At 35.7% G+C, this 7,304-nt stretch overlaps 1 protein-coding gene across 1 annotated transcript in view; it reads right to left on the minus strand.

Moving 5' to 3' along the window:
- Window positions 1-2,998, minus strand: part of FRRS1 (ferric chelate reductase 1) — a 61,095-nt gene extending 58,097 nt beyond the window's left edge. Inside the window, exon 1 of the mRNA XM_037024558.2 lies at window positions 2,971-2,998. The gene's annotated coding sequence lies outside the window, so the exon portion shown is untranslated. The remainder of the gene's footprint in view (window positions 1-2,970) is intronic.
- Between the last annotated feature and the right edge of the window lie 4,306 nt (window positions 2,999-7,304).

The raw sequence follows: 7,304 nt of genomic DNA on the forward strand, positions 1-7,304 counted from the left end.
TCTCCAAATAAAGGTGACCTCACCCAAAATAATCCTTCCTCCTGTTTATGACTGCCTTCTCCTGCCTTTGAACACCTCTCCCTATCTGTATCTGGCTTCTTGCTAGAGGGGATGCTGCCTGATCCATGAATCACCTAAGAAATCCAATTTGATCTTCAAATTTATTTGGTTGAATTGTTTTTTTAACACTTCCAAGCAAAAAGCTTTCATCACCTGTCACCTAGATTAAAGAAACACTCTCAGCTGGTCTTCCTGTGTATGTTATTTCCATTCTCATTTGTCCTACAAGGCACCATAAGATCATTTTTCTAAAGCACAATTCTTATCCTATCACTCCTCTCCCCAAAAACCTTCAACAACTTCCTAGGGCTTATTAAGGACAAAAGCATTAGACATTTAATATTTTTACTATTCAACCCAACCCAATTTTGTGGACTTTTTCCCCATGCCCCAGCGACAATGTACCATTTCCTGGAATACACACCACTGTTTTTTTCCGCCAGTGTTCTTCCCTATAATCAGTACCTCCAGTATTTCATTCATCAAATTCCTACCCATATAAAAATGAGTATATACTAAAGGAAAAAAATAAGATACAAAAATCTCTATACACTATGCTTAAACTATGTAAAAACATGTGCCCTGCCTATCATTTCACATAAATGAAAAAGAATGATAATATCTAATATAGGTAAAGATGTAGAGAAATGAGCACACTTACAGTCAGTAAACAGTCAAGAGTGTAAATTGCCACATTTTTGGAGGAAATTTGACACTATCTTACTAAACTAAAGAATGCTTACCCTCTGGCCTAGGAGCTTTACTCTTAGGAATTTATCCTACAGAAAAACTCAGTTACACGAGGATTATTTGTAATAGCAAAATTTTAAGACAATTTAAGTGGTTACAAAAATGAACTATGCTATATCCAAACTATAGAATAGTGTCTCCATATAAAATAATAAAATAAAGTGGACAATGACAAATATAACAGTAAATAATTAATGAATGCTTTGTAGGAGCTAGGCACTATTTTAAGTGCTTTGCAAGAATTCAATTATTTGACAAAAATCCTCAGACATGAATCTGCATGTACCTAAAACTTGCTCATGCCACACTGAGAAATGAAAACAGTAGACTACAAAATGATACACAGTGTACCAAAATATATACTACTTAAAAGGAAAAGAGAAAAAAAAACCCCACCATACTCCACATTTTAACCTTTAACCGTTCTTAATGGTGGTTAACCTCTAGGAGAGTATTTTCAATAGGCAAAGAGTGGACTTCCTCTTTTTTAAATTCTTTGTATTGTGCATAATTTCTTAAAAGCATATAGTGCTTTATAATATAAAAATAATAAAAGTAATTTTAAAAGCATGTGATGCTTTATAATATATTATAACAATTTTTTAAATCTGTTATTTAAAAAATATAAATATGTGAAGACTAAAGAAATACATAAAGTTAATTGTAAGGTGTCTAATTTTTTTTTTCCTATTTTCAAACATTCTATGTTACTTTCACTGTTTTTGTTTTAATAGGTAAAACCTCTACCCCTCTTTCAGGGTCCATTTAAAATGCCATCAATTACTGCATCTATGAGACCATAAGCAATACAGAATTTGAAATAACATGGTTTGAATCAAGCTGCTGGTTTGAATTCAGCAGGCACCACCACCTAATGACCTTAGACAAATCATTTAACTTCTTCAGGCCTTATGTCTCTCCTGTTGCTATGAACAATGCTACCAATACCAAGGCCCTTACTGAAGATTAAATAACATTTATAAACATCTAGCACAGGGCCCACCATAAACCAAGTCTTCCATTAAAATTGCCTTTCTTGTTAGTGTCTGACTAATTCCACCAACTTTAAGTAACTGCTCTCTTCTCAGAACCTCTATAAAGTTTGCTTTTTGCTAATAAGATACGTTATCACACTTTTCTGTCACAACTACTCTGTCTTCTGTGTGTCCCATGCAAACTCCTGGAGGTAGCCAAGGCAAACCCGCTTACTGATTTGCTATCACTGACCAGCAGAGACACCCTTGCAAGCAGCACTTGTACCATGTGATTTCCAGAGACTCTGGCTACCCAAATGGGCAGATGAGAAACAGAAGACACAGAAGGCACAATAGGCCAAAAAAATCAACAGATCAGCTTACTAAACAATTTAGTAGAACCCATCCCTTTAAACAAAGTCATCAATTAAAAACTCTAGCTCATTGTTTTCAATAAATTAATAGAACAAATTTTAGCCTCCCACCTCTGCACTGTCCAAGTACAATATTCAAATCTTTGCACTTTTTCTTTAATTCAGAGGAAAAAAGAAAATATATGAACTGAAAGGATTAGCGTTTTGAAAAAATATTCCTAGTAACAAACACATTTACAAATTGAAAAATCCCCTTTCCCCTAGACAAGAACTGACAAGATGCAAAAAAATTAAAGGCAAAGGTAACAACACCTTGTAAGTCAGAGCCTTTCTGAAATTCTAAAGACACACTAGGGGTAGGTGTGCGCAGAGCTGAAGTTTCTAGATTAAAACGCACTTTAAAAAGCAACTAAGGCTCTAAGTAAACTTAAAATAGTTAGTTATGCCATTAGATTTCAATTTAAAAGGGGTTTCCACAGTTTCAAATTTTAAAAAGAGAGAAAGGAAGAAAGAGTGTCCTGGACGAATACAGTCCATGCTTTTCATGATCCCAAACAGGACTCTACAATCACGCTTTTCTTGGGATTAAAGCTTGGTAGTCACAGTCACAGGACATATTATTAACCTAACTCGTTAGTGAACACTCATTAGCTCAATACAAGCTCCAGAACAATTTGTGAGTAAAGCAGCTGTCCTGGGTCGCTAACTGCCCCGATCAGCACAGCAGCCTGCTTGTCAGTACTGCAAGCCTAGCTGGGTTCAGTTTTTAAGGACTTTGCAAAGAGCTCTGGAATCAAACAGGAGCCACTTACCTTGAGAAGGGAAGGCAGCTTAGCCAACTTCCGGTTTTGTTACAATTTGTATCACATTTCAGCAGCTGGGTGGAGCCAGTTTACCCAGCACCAGCAGGGAACATTCCCAAGCTAAGCTGCAAAACTTGATTTGCAAGGCACAAGTAGTAGTTTTAGGACTCCAATTCTGACAATTAAGGGTTCTGTTTTACACATAAGAACACTTTCTGCCAACTAATAATTGTTTCACTGAGAAAATTATGTTTTTGTCTTTAACTACAAAACCATTTGAAAAGACATACCAATATAACGCTAAGTAATACACACACGAAAAAAAACCTGCCTATGCTGAGTTTAGGTAGGGTTGCAAAATTAGCGAAATAAAACATGGGCTGACCAGTTAAATTCAACGGAGACAAACAACTAATCATTCTTTAGTGTAAGTATTGTTCTGTGCAATATTTGAAACATACTTACACTAAAAAAAATGATTGTTTTTCTGAAATTCAAATTCACTCTATTTTTTCTGGCAATAATGAATACCTGTAATTAGCAAACTATTTGACTTAACTCAGAGGTGTAAAAGAATCAAATGCATAGAACTGAAACCTTGGGAAGTGGGAATGACATAATGCAAAAGGCTTTTTTATTTTGCAAATTTTACGCTGAAATCTAAGTTTTGTTTGTTTCTCTTTCTTTTTGAGCCCTTAATCTTTTTAAAACCTTAATCACAAGATTCTTTTGCAAAAGAAAATTTTCAAGGCAAGGAAAACACAATGTATCTGAAAATACTAAACACTGTACTCCAGACCATGACTAATGTGTGCAGACTGGAAAATGAATTGTGTCACACAAGCCTTGACCTGTGATCACTGTATTAAACTCAATCAACACTACTAAATTCTAAAATCATTTTAAAAGGAGAGAAGAGAAGGGAAAGAACACCATCACTTTAATCTTTGCCCTTAAAAATTACCTAGTCACAATTAACAAAAGCCCCTATCTAAAGGATTTTAGAAAGAAACTTTAAATAAAGATGCCCCAGAGCTGGTTTTCTCTCCCGAAGTTGCTTGGAATACACATAGATTTAAACTAAGTCAGGTGATTTTCCAACTTGCCATATAAAGCCTCAGGTGGTAACAACATAGCTTTCTGCAGTTGCAATTAGACCCTTTCCAGAAAGAGCCCCCAGTGAACACTGCATGCCAGTAGCATGATAAAAAGCCAATAAAACAAATAATTCTTAGAATATATTGTTGTAATCTTTCATCCTAAAACACTCTTAGGCAGTAGTATGGCATAGTAGAAAGAACTGAATGGAGAGGCTCAGCTCTATCTGAAACCACCCTTTCCAAGCCTATTGTTTCCCTTGAAGTCCCCAGCTATATAATTCTTATCACTCCCTCCCAGAAGTTCACCTCCACCAAACTCTTTTTTTTCATCAGTTACTTGTCAGCTTTACTGTTCAATGGACTTGGACTCTGAAGTTGATACTACCCTACCAGATCCCACTGTGCCATTACATTATTGCAGACCCTGAAGATATGTTTATGTGGGTGATGTCTATCGACATCTATTATATTCAAAATTAAGTGTTAAATATTTAAATACTCATTCACAAATGCATTTTTAAATGACAATAATGAACTCATTATATGTTAACATAATATTTTTAATGTTGCTTTTAAGATTGTTTTCCAAAAATAAGAATTCAGTGAGAAGAGTAGTATTGTTTAAATTTTTGCAAATCTGTTTAGTATTTGACTTAATAGAAGACAGCTGGATTCTCATTATCTGCTACTGTATTCAATCTATTGTGATATCATATAACATATCACATAGCCACTGGAAAATTCCACTGTATACTCATGAGAGAATGAGAATAAATAAGGCTAATAAAACATAGCAAAAATAATAATTACCATCTTTTGAGCACCCATTTTGACCAAGGCAATGTTATCCTAATATCACAAGGACTCTAGATGAAAGGTAATATATTATTATGGACATTCTACAGCTGGGAATGCTGGGGATGTGCACAACTAAGTAAATTGCCCAAGGTCAGGCAGAAAAAGTGGCAGTTTTTTAAGCCAGAGCTACCAATCCTCTATACTGAATCCCACTGCCAAATCTGAATGAGATCTCATGGACCAGCCTATAAGTTCCCCTTTCCTATTACACTCAGCATTTCGTAAAGCATTACATTCAAGTACAACACCTCCAATTGATTAGACCCTGCCTCAACTCAATAAATCCAAAGCCCACCATCTAAACTGGAATCATTCTCACTTGGCCTTTAATTATACCTATCTCATCCAAATTCATTGTCTTTATCTCCACTACCATTATTCCAGTTTATGTCCTCATGTCTTCTTAACTGGACTATAGTCATTATCTATTAAGTACCTCTAGTTTCTCATCATGTTCATCTTTCTCACGTATAATACACATCGTGTAATTCTCCTGCTCAAAAATTCCACTTACTACTGAATCCTGAATGAATGATTGTTCAGATTCCACAGACAAATGGTTAAATGAAATGATATCTGTAAAGCAAATGCCTGGCTCAAAAATAAGTGACAAATAGTACTTAAGCAAAATAAAAAATTGTTTGATGGTGGCTTTGTAAATGAAATGCCCCATCTTTCCAATGCAAGAAATAATAAGAAATTGTTCCAAAATCATCCATGAATTTCTGAAAAATCCCTTCTCATTAAATCCATGCCCTACATCTCTGATAACACAAAGCAATTCTCAGCATTAGATTAATGGGAGCAACATCCTTTTTCATATTTTTCTTATCTACAGTTCGAGGTCACTTCACATTATGCTCCTCTGAAGAGAGTCTATTCCTTAAGTTACTCAACATAATGTGACTTCCCTATGATGAATGATCCTGAAGAATATCTACCATGATACCCATACCCCTGGCTGGAGCTATCATTGTCTGCAAAAAAATAACTAACATCATTACTAAGATCCAGCTTTGACACACCTAGATAAAATTAGTATCTTAAAAATATTTTTATTTTTTACCATAATTTTTTTTTCACTGTAAGCTCACTTGGAGATGAGATGAAGTCAAAAAAGTCTATTCCAGTGTAAACACATAGAGGACAACTCTTTGTGGGACAGGACATTGCATTCTATTAATTCTTTTCAAGTAATGTATTTCTTTGTTATGATACACTGTCCTGCTCATTACAGAATTTACAAGCACTCCATTTTCCCAGCTATTAAAGACCAGAAGCCCTCCTCTCCCCATTCATAGTAATAATTTTAAAAAATGGTTCCATACATTTCCAAAGTTGTGACAGGAACTTTTGATGAACAATTCTGGGTATCAATGGAATGAAGGATTTGCTTTTGACTAAAATGAATACCAAGAGGGGAAATACTTAGAGTACTACCCCTTCCTGGTACTGCTTCTTCAAGTTGATAGATAAACCCAAGAGAGCCTTGGCTTAAAATGAATCTGAAAAGGCAGAAGAATGTAGTGAAAAGAGCACTAAATCATCCTAGACAAATCACTGATCCTCTCTTTGTTTCTGTTACCTCAAGAGTAAAAATGAAGAGTGTAAGGGAAATGGAAGTTCCGTAGCCAGGATCTTCACCTGATCCTAATCTAATCTACCCATTGTATATGTGCAATGATGTAATACTTAGCCTACTGCACAGGCACATGTTTGCACACCCATTGGCAATATGCCATTATTGCCACTGTTGCTGTAAAAAGAGTTCCCTCCTTGCTAAAAGCAGAGCCTACAGAAGAGAGCAAGAGAGCAGGAGAGAGGAAAGCAGAGACAGAGCCTGGGGCAGAGGCTTAGCCAGAGGCAGAGACAGAGGCAGACAGAATTCTAGCACTCAGCTTACCTCCATGAGAATAAAGTTTGGTATAAGCCCCCTTTTATCTGCAATATGCCATTGTCATTATTCAGTCTTGGTGAATCAAAAATAAACCTGCCCCACGCTGAAAACCACAAGCTAGACAAGGGGTTACAACTGAACCTATATATTCTCTAAGGTCTCATGCCAAATTCTGAATGCAGGTTTCTGATAGCCAAGAAGAGACACATAATGGGACAGAAAAAGGCTCGATTTTTAGAGTAAGAACTCACTTTTTTAAAAAAAGAATTATCACATTCAACAAATATTTTGTTCAAGCACCTACTATATGGCAGATACTGTGCTACACTAACAAAATACACTGTGCTTTGTATTTGCACAAAGCAGCTCTACATCAATCTGCTCTAAGATATGGTGATTTCTTAAGGGGAAAAGAAAGGAAAAATGAGAAAAAGGAATGGAGGGAGGTAGGGAGGGAGAAGAGGGAAAGAGAAACAGAGAAACAGAGA

This window comes from Manis javanica, chromosome 4, assembly GCF_040802235.1.
Source record: "Manis javanica isolate MJ-LG chromosome 4, MJ_LKY, whole genome shotgun sequence".
Classification (NCBI taxonomy): Eukaryota; Metazoa; Chordata; class Mammalia; order Pholidota; family Manidae; genus Manis; species Manis javanica.